The sequence below is a fragment of the Cervus canadensis genome, chromosome 5 (assembly GCF_019320065.1).
Source record: "Cervus canadensis isolate Bull #8, Minnesota chromosome 5, ASM1932006v1, whole genome shotgun sequence".
In the NCBI taxonomy this organism is placed as follows: domain Eukaryota; kingdom Metazoa; phylum Chordata; class Mammalia; order Artiodactyla; family Cervidae; genus Cervus; species Cervus canadensis.
The window spans coordinates 41,680,194-41,694,777 of record NC_057390.1 but is presented as its reverse complement, the minus strand read 5'-3'; positions in this window follow the sequence as shown (position 1 = coordinate 41,694,777).

Below are 14,584 nucleotides of genomic sequence, written 5' to 3'. Positions count from 1 at the left end.
GTGCTGTTTTTATCACGTATTTTAATTCTCTATTTCAAACCACAATAAGATATTGCTTGGTGCAGATAATATTCATATGTGCTTACTTTTTCGAGTGTACTTTACTCTTTCCTGCATCATTGTGCAAGCATCAGCGATTATTTTCCTTTTAAAAATGCAGGCATGCTGGTGAGAAATCTCTCCATTCTTGTTTTTCTGGAAAATGGTTTTATTTTGTTTTCACTTTTGAAGAATGTTTTTCCTGGATATGGGTTTCTAGGTTGGCAGGTATTTTTTCCCCCAGCACTTATAAAGATATCTTTATATTGTCATCTGGTCTCTGTCATTTCTGATAAGAAGTCAGTATTGTTGCAGCTTTGAATGTGATGTTTCTTTCTGGTTGCTTTGAATTAGAATTGATTATTTTTCAGCAATTTTACTCTGATTTGTGAATTGACACTTTTACTAGTTTTGGAAAATTTAGGGTGGCAGGCACCCAGGTGTTCAGTATGTTATTTTTTGTGCTTACTACTTGTTATGAATATTTCAAAAAATTTTGAAAGCAAAACGACAAGTCTTGCCTCGGGGCCTCACTTTGGACCCTATTCCTGCTGTTTCCTTAGAGGTTGCTCTTCACTTTTGAATTCCTGACTCACCATTCAGATTCGCTAGTTTACATGGTCTTTTATTTAATTAATTATTATTTTTGGCTGTACTGGATGTTTGTTGCTATGCGTGGGCTTTCTCTAATTGTGGTGAGCGGGGTCTACCCTTTGTTGCATTGTGCAGGCTTCTCATTGTGGTGGATTCTCTTGTTGTGGAGCACAGGCCCTTGGCATGCAGGCTTCAGTAGCTGTGGCTCATGGACTCAGTAGCTGCGGCTCGAGGGCTCTAAAGCACAGGTACAGTAGTTATGGCGCATGAACTTAGTTGCTCTGCGGCATGTGGGATCTTCCTGGACCAGGGATCAAACCTGTGTCCTCTGCTTTGGCAGGCGAATTCTTATCCACAGTACCATCAGGGAAATCCTAGTTTACTTCTTTAAGAACAAGATTTTCAAGTGTTCTGCTCATGGACGTATATAATCAGGCCACTCACAATGGCTATTCTCTTGCTTTCTGCAAATCCTCTGCTTGACCAGTCCCTGCCTCACCTACTACTCACTTGACCCAACTTCCCCCTTAATCGTAGAGTCTGGTCAATAATTGCCTATGTGCTTGTCTCTTGCCCCAGTTAGTGCTTGTTCTAATCCTTAAGCCAGCATGGCTCCATCCGCTAGTTTATCAAAGGGAAACATCTGCCCCATGAAAATCTAACCTGAGGGGCTCTGTGGGGGCGTGCCCCTCAGTTGGTTACCCTGGTAACTGATAAGCCAACATGACATCAGTTTTCCCTGTAACGGTAACTTCCTCCCCCACCTCCCAGGGAAGACTGCTGCTGTGTCCAGCCTGCTGTCTACTGTGTCACTCCAGGACCTTGCTTTGGACATGTAAGATCCCCTCATCCAATAAACCACTGATGTCACTGTCTCCAGTTCTTCCATCCTGAGGCTGAGCAAGGCTTGTAGGCCTGCATTGTGTAGCACAAACGAACAAGTCTGAGAATTACTGTCTAAAATTCAGAAGCTTGAAATCCATCTTAAGAGCTAACATGAATGCAGATGTAGCATGAAGAGGGACACTTGAAAGAAAGCAAGCCTTGACAAAGATGATAAGGTCTAGATGCAGGGAGAAGGGGAGAAGGCACTGTTTTAAGGATTGATGCATTGAGTCTGTAGAAGCAGCTATAGGAGCAGGAAACTGTCCTAATAATCAGACTCAAGGAAACTGCAGAAGTCTGAGAAATTTCTTTGCTGACCTTCCTGCCTATTGAGATGCCCAAGAAACAGACAACAGGTTCTAGGACCCCTCTCCCCTCAAAAAAAAAGAAGGAAAGAAGTTATCCAGGATCATGACAGCCTCAGACTATGCCTCCAATTATTCACAGAAGAACTTACTAATTCTCTGTGAGGAATGCATGGTCAAATAAGAACGCATTCCTATACACACATCACAATCAGCTGGGGTTAAGTAAATCAGAGTGTGACATTCAGAGTCAAACGTTCTTATTTTGATTTCTACTTTGTCCTATCTAGGTGGCCTTGAAAAATCACACGCCCTCTGGGTCCTTAGTTTTTGTGAAGAGGAAGATGTTAGAAAGAGCCAGAGAGGAAGAGCACATGAGAACCAATATAGCAACTTTGCTCTCTTTTGCCTAGGGCTGATTCTAGAGTGAGAACCCATAGAAGTTCCCCTTTCCCTTCACTTTAAGTCCCCTGTGACATGCAAAACTTGATAAATATAGAAAGCAAATCTGAACCTATTTAAAGAGATAGAAAGGAAGGGTAAATATTTCTGTATTTCCACATGCAAATATGAGAAAGGTAATTTAAGGAATTTTTAAACATTTTAAACACTTATTTTTTAAAACAGGTCATAGATTCACATAGTACAACACTTCAAAGAACAAATAGTATGCCTTCCTTCCCCTCTTCTAGTCACACTACTTCTATTTTTCTCTAGAGATTGAACTGCTGCTAAGTCACTTCAGTCGTGTCCGACTCTGTGTGACCCCATCCCTGGGATTCTCCAGGCGAGAACACTGGAGTGAGTTGCCATTTCCTTCTCCAATGCATAAAAGTGAAAAGTGAAAGTGAAGTCGCTCAGTCGTGTTCGACTCTTCGAGACCCCATGGATTGCAGCCTACCAGGCTCCTCCGTCCATGGGATTTTCCAGGCAAGAGTACTGGAGTTGGGTGCCATTGCCTTCTCCGAGAGATTGAGCTACCATATCCAATTTCTTATATGCCCTGGATATTACATATATAGATAGATAGAAACATATATACATAAGTTCCTAAAAGTTCAACTTCTGGGCCAAAGAATTTCTGTATTTAAAATTCTCGTATATTGCTTTATTGCTCTGTGTAGAGTTTGCATCAATTTGTTCTCCTAATAAGCAGAATATGATAATGCCTGTTTTCCATACTCATAACAGTTTCTTTTCAAATCTGTTTATCTTTGAAAATATAGGTAAAAAACACATTCCATCATGGCAGTGTGACTATAATGTGAACTTTTAATATTATGAATGGGTGTGATCCCTTGGGGATATTTATGAAAAAGGAGAGGAAAGAAAAAGTTTAGTAATTTCATTTTGGGTTGAATTTAATGTCCATTAAAAAAGTTATCTTTAGAATACTGGCTCCTCTTCTAAAAGATATTAAAGAACTTCTCGTGGGTAACAAATGATAATACTATAAGTTTCCATCATTTTAGCAGAAAACAAGAGAGTAAAGTACAAACTGTCAGTTGTTAAACCTGCTTTTTTCTAAACTTACAGAGGAAACATACATAGGATTACTAGAGAATAATGTCTTCTAAATATATGATTTAATGTTATTATACATCTTTAGAACAATCTTGAATTGTATTAGCATGAAAGACAAAGCATAGATACTGGAAACAAATTTCTCTCTTAAACTATCCCCTGGATTATCATTAATAGCCAAATATTAACATATATATACATAAATATATATGCATATACATCCTAAATGTTCTGTGGAGATCAAATTTATCTAACACAAGTCTAAGTCAGTATCATAAATCTGTTACTTTTGGAGATGGCTGGATTCTAGCTTGTTTCTGTTTCCTTTAGTTTTTTGCATTCTTAGAAAAAGATTAACGTTTTACATAGAAAGTAATTGATTTTTCTTTTTTAAAGCTACAGGATGTTCCTAGGAGTGACTAGCATGGTATTAATGGTCCATTTTGTAACTCAGATATCTGTGGATGGCTTTTAGGTCTTTTATTGTTTTCCAGTTGAGGGTTATTTGATTTAGTAGGAATTGTTCAATATATCAGCTTTCATTTTCTGTAGTACCATCTTTTCCTGAAGGAACCCTGATCTGCTCCATGAGAATGGAACTAGCTCCTCTCTGGCAAAGCTACTTTCAAAAATAAATGTGGAGAGAATAAGATGGCGGAGTTATAGGTGGACATGGAGTACATTTCTCTGCATGGATACATCAGGAATACACCTTCAGACACAGAAGTGCATGGAGAACACCAGCTGAGAGAGGACAGGAGTACCTGACCAGCAGAAAAGAATATACAGACCCATGCAAAACTCTGTAGGACGAAGGAATTGGGGGAAAAGCAGGAGTGTTAGTAGGACTGGGCCTGCCCTCAGTGGGTGGGGGAACTGAAGCAGGGGTCTGATCCCCACATCGGGGCAATTGTCTGAGTCAGAGGAGAAACATTTAAGACTGAGAGGGAAACAGCTGATCTGTGGCAGCCTAAATGGGATGAGAATCAGACAGTCCTTGCCTCAGCTATACATATCCCAGACAAGGATGCAGATCCCCTGAAAGGTGCAGCGGCTGGGAGCTGGAGTTTAGGGACTGTGGAGCAATCCCAGGGAAAGGGCTGCTGTTTACCATGGAAAGATGGATCAAGGGGAAGTGAGGGAAGAGATTGTGGTGGGAAATGCCTGTGGAGGAAAGCTGGGCAGCCATGGAAGCAAGGTGATACTGCTGAGTCATGTGTAGGGGGTGGAGCCATCACCATAGCCTCTCTCCCCCAACATGTCAGCATTGGCAGCTGAACAATAGAGAGGCTGGCCCGCCCATCAAATGCCTGAGACACTGAACTACAGAGTAGGCCCCCACCCAGGGCGCTCCTTTAAGTGCCTGGTGCACCAGTCTACAAAGTAGGACCCCAGCCAGGGGGCCCTCTGTGTGCCTGACGTGCTGAACGACAGAGAAGGACCCCAAGCAAGGGAGCCCTCTAAGTGCCTGAAATGCCTGGAGCTACAGAGAAAGACTGGCTGAAGAGGGCTTCTGATTGCCAGACAAGAGTCTTGAAAAAAGACTCTGATAGGGCCATAACTCCTGTGGCGGAGGCAGTCCATGTCCCTGCATACCTGATGCCGCCAGAGTCCCCACAAGCCAAGCAGCTGCGCCACCTTCACACTCAACTCTCCCTGGGGCAGAGCTGCCACGGGCAAAAAAAGTCCTGCGTCTATGTGCACAGGGTCACTTTGGTAGTGTCTGACTCTTTGTGACCCTGTAGACTGTGGCCTGCCAGGCTTCTCTATCAGGGAGGGGGCTTCTCCAGGCAAAAATACTGGAGTGTATTGGCCAATACTGGTTGCCATCCCCTTCTAGAGCACTGTATTTCCTGCTGCCCCAGCTGCCAACCCCCCTACTCAGGTGCTGCCAGAACCCCTGCGACCCAAGCAGCTGCACCACCTCCACACCTGGCCCTCACAGGGGCAAACCCAAGTCCTCCAGGGCAGGCTCAGGAGCAAACCCCAGTGGATGATTCACATGCAGAAGTGGAAATAAAATCACAATCGAAACTCAGGGGGCAGTGTGACTAAGAAAGAAGACCCAAAACCTTCCCACCAGCTGTGCAAGCTGCAGATTAAATCCACAAGATCAGCTAGGCAGACTGTGTCTATGGAACATATAAAAGGTCACTGAGAGCTCCCACAAAAGAAAACACACTAGTTTTGACAGCTGTGGACATAGGAGGCAAGAACACAGAGGGGTAGGACCAGATTAGAACCTGAGCTGCCCCCACTACAGGCCCAGAGACCAGCACAGTGTTGGAGGACATCCTAGGGAGGTGAGGTGGACTGTGACTCCCAGCAAGGGAAAGGACTCTGACAGCAGTGACTCAAGAAAAACATTTATTGTTCTAATGTTTTGACTTATTCTGTAGATTCTTTTAGATTCCCCCCCCCCCCTTTTCTCCCCCTCTGTTGTAGTTGTTGATTTTATTGGCACTATGAAATCTAATTAAGCTTTTGAGCTTTTTTTTTTTTTCTTTTTTCCCCTCAGTCATATTTTTTGTTCTTGTTATAAACCTCTGCCTCTATGTTGGGCTTTTGCAGTTCTGGGGAGTTTTCCTTTTTTTTTTTCTTTTCTCTTTTTAAAATTTTAATTTTTAAAAACTATTATTATTTTTCTACATTTATTCCTTTGTTTTCTTTTTCTACTGTTCTTTTCCCCTTGCAGTTAATCATTAATGAAAATACTCTAGAAGGAATCAATAGCAGGATAGCTGAAGCAGAAGAATGAATCAGTGAGCTGAAAGATAAAATGGTGGAAATAACTTCTGAAGAGCAGAATAAAGTAAAAAAAAAAAAAGAAAAGAACTGAGGATCGTCTCAGAGACCTCTGGGACAATATCAAATGCATCAACATTTAAATTATAGGGGTCCCAGAAGAGGAAGAGAAAAAGAAAGGATATGAGAAAATTTTTGAAGAGATTATAGTTGAAAATTTCGCCAACATGGAAAAGGGAACAGTCAATCAAGTCCAAGAGGCACAAAGAGTCCCATACAGGATAAACCCAAGGAGAAACATGCCAAGACACATACTAATCAAATTAACAAAGACTAAACACAAAGAAAGAATATTAAAAACAACAAGGGAGAAGCAACAAGTAACATACAAGGGAAACCCCATATGCTTAACAGCTGATCTTTCAGCAGAAACTCTGCAGGCTAGAAGGGAATGGCAGAATATATTTAAAGTACTGAAAGGGAAAAATCTACACCCAAGGTTACTGTACCTGGCAAAGATCTCATTCAAAATTGGTGGAGAAATAAACAGCTTTTCAGACAAGCAAAAGTTAAGAGAATTCAGTACCACCAAACCAGCTTTAAAACAAATGTTAAAGGGACTTATATAGTCAAGAAATACAACAGAAGAAAAAGGATCTATGAAATCAACCCCAACAGTTAAGAAAATGACAATAGGAACATATATATCAATAATTACTTTAAATGTAAATGAATTAAATGCTCCAACCAAAAGACACAGATTGGCTGAATGGATACAAAAACAAGACCCATATATATGCTGTCTACAAGAAACCCACTTCAGACCTAAAGACACACATACACGGAAAGTGAGAGAATGGGAAAATATATCCCATGCAAATGGGAAGCAAAAGAAAGCTGGAGTACCATCCTCATATCAGACAAGACAGACCTTAAAATAAAGAAGATTACAAGAGATAAGGAAGGACAATGCATAATGATCAAGGGATCAATCCAAGAGGAAGACATAACAATTGTAAATATCTATGCAGCCAACATAGGAGCACCTCAATACATAAGACAAACACTAACAGACATAAAAGGAGAAATTGACAGTAACACAATAATAGTAGGAGACTTTAATACCCCACTCACACCAATGGACAGATCATCAAAACAGAAAATTAATAAGGAAAACACAAGTTTTGAATGATACATTAGATGAGATGGATCTCATTGATGTCTTCAGGACATTTCATCCAAATGCAGAAGAGTACACCTTCTTCTCAAGTGCACATGGAACATTCTCCAGGATAGACCACATCTTAGGTCACAAGTCAAACCTCAGTAAATTTAAGAAAATTGAAATCATATCAAGCATCTTCTCTGACCACAATACTATGAGACTAGATATCAATTACAAGAAAAAAAATTGTAAGAAATACAAACAGATGGAGATTAAACAACATGTTTCTTAATAACCAACAGGTTACTCAAGAAATCAAAAGGGAAATAAAAAAATTTCTAGAAACAAATGACAATGAAAACATGACATCTCAAAACCTATGGAATGCAGCAAAAGCAGTTCTAAGAGGGAAGTTTATAGCAATACAATCCTACCTCAAGAAAGAAGAAAAACATCAAATAGACTACCTAACTTTACACCTAAAACAACTGGAAAAAGAACCAAAAAATCACTCAAATTAGTAGAAGAAAAGAAATCATAAAGATCTGAGCAGAAATAAATGAAAAAGAAATGAAAGAAACAATAGTAAAGATTAATAAAACTAAAAGCTCATTCTTTGAGAAGATAAACAAAATTGACAAACATTTAGCCAGACTCATCAAAAAAAAAAAAAAAAAAAAGAGAGAGAGAGAGAGAGAAGAATCAAATCAAAATTGGAAATGAAAAAGGAGAGATTACAACAGACAATGCAGAAATACAAAGGATTATAAGAGACTATTATAAACAACTATATGACAATATAATGGATAACCTGGAAAAAATGGACAGATTCTTAGTCAAATTCAATCTTCCAATACTGAACAGGGAAGAAATAGAAATTATGAATAACCCAAATACAAGCACTGAAATTGAAGCTGTGATAAAAAAAAACCTCCCAGAAAACAAAAGCCCAGGACGAGATGGCTTCACAGGAGAATTCTGTCAGACATTTAGAGAAGAGCTAATGCCTATACTTCTAAAATTTTTTCAAAAAATTGCAGAGGAAGGAACACTTCCAAACTCATTCTATGAGGCCACCATCACCCTGATACCAAAACCAGACAAAGACAATGCAAAAAAAGAAAACCATAGGCCAATATCACTGATGACCATAGATGCAAAAACTCTTAACAAAATTTTTATCAAACAGAATTCAGCAACACATCAAAAAGCTTATACACCATGATCAAATTGGGTTTATTCCAGGGATGCAAGGATTCTTTAATATACACAAATCAATCAATGTGATACACCATATTAACAAATTGAACGATAAAAACCACATGATCATCTCAACAGATGCAGAAAAAGCCTTTTACAAAATTCAGCACCCATTTATGATTAAAACTCTGCAAAAAATGGGCATAGAAGGAACCTACCTCAACATGATAAAACCCATATATGATAAGCCTACAGCAAACATTATTCTCAATGGGGAAAAACTGAAAGCATTCCCCCTAAGATCAAGAACAAAACAAGGGGGTCCACTTTCACCACTATGATTCAACATAGTTCTAAAAGTTATAGCTTCAGCAATCAGAGAAGAAAAAGAAATAAAAGGAATCCAGATTGGAAAAGAAGAAGTAAAGCCCTCACTGTTTACGGATGGCATGATATTATACGTAGAAAAACCTAAAGATAGTATCAGAAAATTACTAGAGCTAATGAGTGAATTTAGCAAAGTTGCATGATACAAAATCAATACACAGAAATCACTTGCATTTCTGTGTACTCAGTTCAGATCAGATGCTCAGTCGTGTCCGATTCTTTGCCACCCCATGGGATGCAGCATGCCAGGCCTCCCTGTCCATCACCAACTCCCGGAGCTTGCTCAAACTCATGTCCATCGAGTCAGTGATGCTATCCAACTATCTTATCCCCTGCTGTCCCCTTCCCCTCAGCCTTCAATCTTTCCCACCATCAGGGTCTTTTCAAATGAGTCAGCTCTTCTCATCAGGTGGCCAAAGTATTGGAGTTTCAGATTCAACATCAGTCCTTTCAATGAATAATTAGGACTGATTTTCTTTAAGATGGACTGGTTGGATCTCCTGCAGCCCAAGGGACTCTCAAGAGTCTTCTCCAATACCACAGTTCAGAAGCATCAATTCTTCAGCACCCAGATTTCTTTATAGTCCAACTCTCACATCCACACATGACTATTGGAAAAACAACAGCCTTGACCAGACAGATATTTGTTGGCAAAGTAATGTCTCTGCTTTCTAATATGCTGCCTCTGTTGGTCATAACTTTCCTTCCAAGGAGTAAGCGTCTTTTAATTTCATGGCTGCAGTCGCCATCTACAGTGATTTGGGAGCCCCCAAAAATAAAGTCTGCCACTGTTTCCTCTGTTTCCCCATCTATTTCCCATGAAGCGATGGGACCAGATGCCATGATCTTAGTTTTCTGAATGTTGAGCTTTAAGCCAACTTTTTCACTAACCTCTTTCACTTTCATCAAGAGGCTCTTTAGTTCTTCTTTTCTTTCTGTCATAAGAGTGGTCTCATCTGCACATCTGAGGTTATTGATATTTCTCTCAGCAATCTTGATTCCAGCTTGTGCTTCACCCAGCCCAGCATTTCTCATGGTGTACTCTGCATAGAAGTTGAATAAGCAGGGTGACAATATACAGCCTTGACATACTCCTTTCCCAGTTTGGAACCAGACTGTTGTTCCATGTCCAGTTCTAACTGTTGCTTCTTGACCTGCATATAGATTTCTCAGGAGGCAGGTCAGGTGTTCCCATCTCTTGAAGAATTTTCCACAGTTTGTTGTGATGCAAAGGCTTTGGCATAGTCAATAAAGTAGAAATAGATGTTTTTCTGGCACTCTCTTGCTTTTTTGATGATCCAGTGGATGTAGACAATTTGATCTCTGGTTCCTCTGCCTTTTCTAAAACCAGCTTGAACATCTGGAGGTTTATAGTTCACATACTGTTGAAGACTGGCTTGGAGAATTTTGAGCATTACTTTACTAGCATGTGAGATGAGTGCAATTGTGCAGTAGTTTGAGCATTCTTTGGCATTGCCTTTCTTTGGGATTGGAATGAAAACTGACCTTTTCCAGTCCTGTGGCCACTGCTGAGTTTTCCAAATTTCCTGGCACATTGAGTGCAGCACTTTTCACAGAATCATCTTTCAGGATTTGAAATGGCTCAGCTGGAATTCCACCACCTCCACTAGCTTTGTTCATAATGATGCTTCCTAAGGCCCACTTGACTTTGCATTCCAGGATGTCTGGCTCTAGGTGAGAGATCACACCATCCTGATTATCTGAGTCATGAAGATCTTTTTTGTATAGTTCTTCTGTGTATTCTTGCCACCTCTTCTTAGTATCTTTTACTTCTGTTAGGTCCATACCATTTCTGTCCTTTATTGTGCCCTTCTTTGCATGAAATACTCCTTTGGTATCTCTGATATTCTTGAAGCAATCTCCAGCCTTTCCCATTCTATTGTTTTCCTCTATTTCTTTGCACTGATCACTGAGGAAGGCTTTCTTATCTCTCCTTGCTATTCTTCGGAACTCTGCATTCAAATGGGTATATCTTTTCCTTTCTCCTTTGTTTTTCACTTCACTTATTTTCACAGTTATTTGTAAGGCCTCCCCAGACAGCCATTTTGCTTTTTTGCATTTCTTTTTCTTGGGGATGGTCTTGATCCCTGTCTCGTGTACAAAGTCATGAACCTCTGTCCATAGTTCATCAGGCACTCTGTTTGTCAGATCTAATCCCTTGAATCTATTTCTCACTTCTATTGTATAATCATAGGCATTTGATTTAGGTTATACCTGAATGGTCTAGTGGTTTTCCCTACTTTCTTCAATTTAAGTCTGAATTTGGCAATAAGGGGTTCATGATCTGAGCCACAGTCAGCTCCCAGTCTTGTTTTTGCTGACTATATAAAACTTTTCCATCTTTGGCTGCAAAGAATATAATCAATCTGATTTTGTTATTGACCATCTGGTGATGTCCATGTGTAGAGTTTTCTCTTTTCTTATTGGAAGAGGTTGTTCTTTTATGACCAGTGCATTCTCTTGGCAGAACTCTATTAGCTTTTGCCCTGTTTCATTCTGTACTCCAAGGCCAAATGTGCCTGTTACTCCACGTGTTTCTTGACTTCTTACTTTTGCATTCCATTCCCCTATAACGAAAAGGACATCTTTTTTGGGTGTTAGTTCTAGAAGGTCTTGTAGGTCTTCAGAGAGCTGTTAAGTTTTGGCTTCTTCAGCATTACTGGTCAGGGCATAGACGTGGATTACTGTGATATTGAATAGTTTGCCTTGGAAATGAACAGATATCATTCTGTTGTTTTTGAGAGTGCATCCAATTAGTGCATTTTGGACTCTTTTGTTGACTATGATGGCTACTCCACTTCTTCTAAGGGATTCTTGTCCACAGCAGTAGATATAATGGTCATGTGAGTTAAATTCACCCATTCCAGTCCATTTTAGTTAGCTGCTTCCTATAATGTTCACTCTTGCCATCTCCTGTTTGACCATGAGATCTCTTCGAGAAAATTAGAGATACCAAGGGAACATTTCATGCAAAGATGTGCTCAATAAAGGACAGAAATGGTATGAACCTAACAGAAGCAGAAGATATTAAGAGGTGGCAAGGATACACAAAAGAACTATACAAAAAAGATCTTCATGACTCAGATAATCAGGATGGTGTGATCTCTCACCTAGAGCCAGACGTCCTGGAATGCAAAGTGAAGTGGGCCTTAGGAAGCATCATTATGAACAAAGCTAGTGGAGGTGGTGGAATTCCAGTTGATCTATTTCAAGTCCTGAAAGATGATTCTGTGAAAAGTGCTGCACTCAATGTGCCAGGAAATTTGGAAAACTCAGCAGTGGCCACAGGACTGGAAAAGGTCAGTTTTCATTCCAATCCCAAAGAAAGGCAATGCCAAAGAATGCTCAAACTACTGCACAATTGCACTCACCTCACATGCTAGTAAAGTAATGCTCAAAATTCTCCAAGCCAGGCTTCAACAGTATGTTAATTGTGAACTTGCAGATGTTTGAGCTGGTTTAGAAAAGGCAAAGGAACCAGAGATCAAATTGCCTACATCCACTGTATCATTGAAAAAGCAAGAGAGTGCCAGAAAAACATCTATTTTTGCTTTATTGACTATGCCAAAGCCTTTGACTAAGTGAATCACAATAAACTGCGGAAAATTCTTAAAGAAATGGAAATGCCAGACCACCTAACCTGCCTCTTGAGAAATCTTTATGCAGGTAGGAGGCAACAGTTAGAACTTGACATGGAACAACAGACAACTTTCCAAACTGGGAAAGGAGTATGTCAAGGCTGTATATTGTCACCCTGCTTATTCAACTTCTATGCAGAGTACACCATGAGAAATGCTGGGCTGGGTGAAGCACAAGCTGGAATCAAGATTGCTGAGAGAAATATCAATAACCTCAGATGTGCAGATGAGACCACTCTTATGACAGAAAGAAAAGAAGAACTAAAGAGCCTCTTGATGAAAGTGAAAGAGGTTAGTGAAAAAGTTGGCTTAAAGCTCAACATTCAGAAAACTAAGATCATGGCATCTGGTCCCATCGCTTCATGGGAAATAGATGGGGAAACAGAGGAAACAGTGGCAGACTTTATTTTTGGGGGCTCCCAAATCACTGTAGATGGCGACTGCAGCCATGAAATTAAAAGACGCTTACTCCTTGGAAGGAAAGTTATGACCAACAGAGGCAGCATATTAGAAAGCAGAGACATTACTTTGCCAACAAATATCTGTCTGGTCAAGGCTGTTGTTTTTCCAATAGTCATGTGTGGATGTGAGAGTTGGACTATAAAGAAATCTGGGTGCTGAAGAATTGATGCTTCTGAACTGTGGTATTGGAGAAGACTCTTGAGAGTCCCTTGGGCTGCAGGAGATCCAACCAGTCCATCTTAAAGAAAATCAGTCCTAATTATTCATTGAAAGGACTGATGTTGAATCTGAAACTCCAATACTTTGGCCACCTGATGAGAAGAGCTGACTCATTTGAAAAGACCCTGATGGTGGGAAAGATTGAAGGCTGAGGGGAAGGGGACAGCAGGGGATAAGATAGTTGGATAGCATCACTGACTCGATGGACATGAGTTTGAGCAAGCTCTGGGAGTTGGTGATGGACAGGGAGGCCTGGCATGCTGCATTCCATGGGGTGGCAAAGAGTCAGACAGAACTAAGTGACTGAACTGAGGTAAACCGAATTTGCCTTGAATCACAGACCTAACCTTCCAGGTTCCTATGGAATACTGCTCTTTACAATATTGCTCTTTACATCGGACTTTGTTTCTATCACCAGTCACATCCACAACTGTGAGTTTCTATGTAATAGCAATGAAAAATCAGAAAGAGAAATTAAGGAATCAATCCCATCTACCATTTCAACAGAAATAATTAAATATCTAGAAATAAACTTACCTAAGGGGACAAAAGAACTGCACACAGAAAATTATAAGACACTGATGAAAGAAATCAAAGATGACATAAACAGATGGAGAGATATTCCATGTTCCTGGGTAGGAAGAATCAATATTGTGAAAATAAGTATACTACCAAATGCAATCTACAGATTCAATACGATCCCTATAAAATTACCAATGGCATTTTTCACAGGACTAGAACAAAAAAAATTTAACAATTTAAATGGAAACACAAAAGACTCTGAATAGACAAAACAATCTTAGGAAAGAAGAAAGGGGTGAGGAATCAACCTTCCTGACTTCAGATTATAGTACAAAGCTTCAGTCATCAAGACAGTATGGTACTGGCACAAAACCAGAAATATAGACCAATGGAACAAGAAAGAAAACCCAGAAATAAACTCATGCACCTGTGGACACCTTATTTTTGACAAAGAAGGCAAGAATATACAATGGCACAAAGACAGCCTCTTCAATAAATGGTGCTGGGAAAACTGGACAGCTACATGTAAAAGAATGAAATTAGAACACTTCCTAAGACCATACACAAAGATAAACTCAAAATGGATTAAAGACCTAAATGTAAGACCAGAAGCTATAAAACTCTTAGAGGAAAACATAGGCAGAACACTCGATGACATAAATCAAAGCAAGTTCCTCTATGACCCACCTTCTAGAGTAATGGAAATAAAAATAAAAGTAAACAAGTGGGACCTGATTAAAGTTAAAAGCTTTTGCACAGCAGAGGAAACTATAAGCAAGGTGAAAAGACAACCCTCAGAATGGGAGAAAATAACTGCAAATGAAGCAACTGACAAAGGATTAATTTCCAAAATATACAAGAGCTCATAGAATTCAATA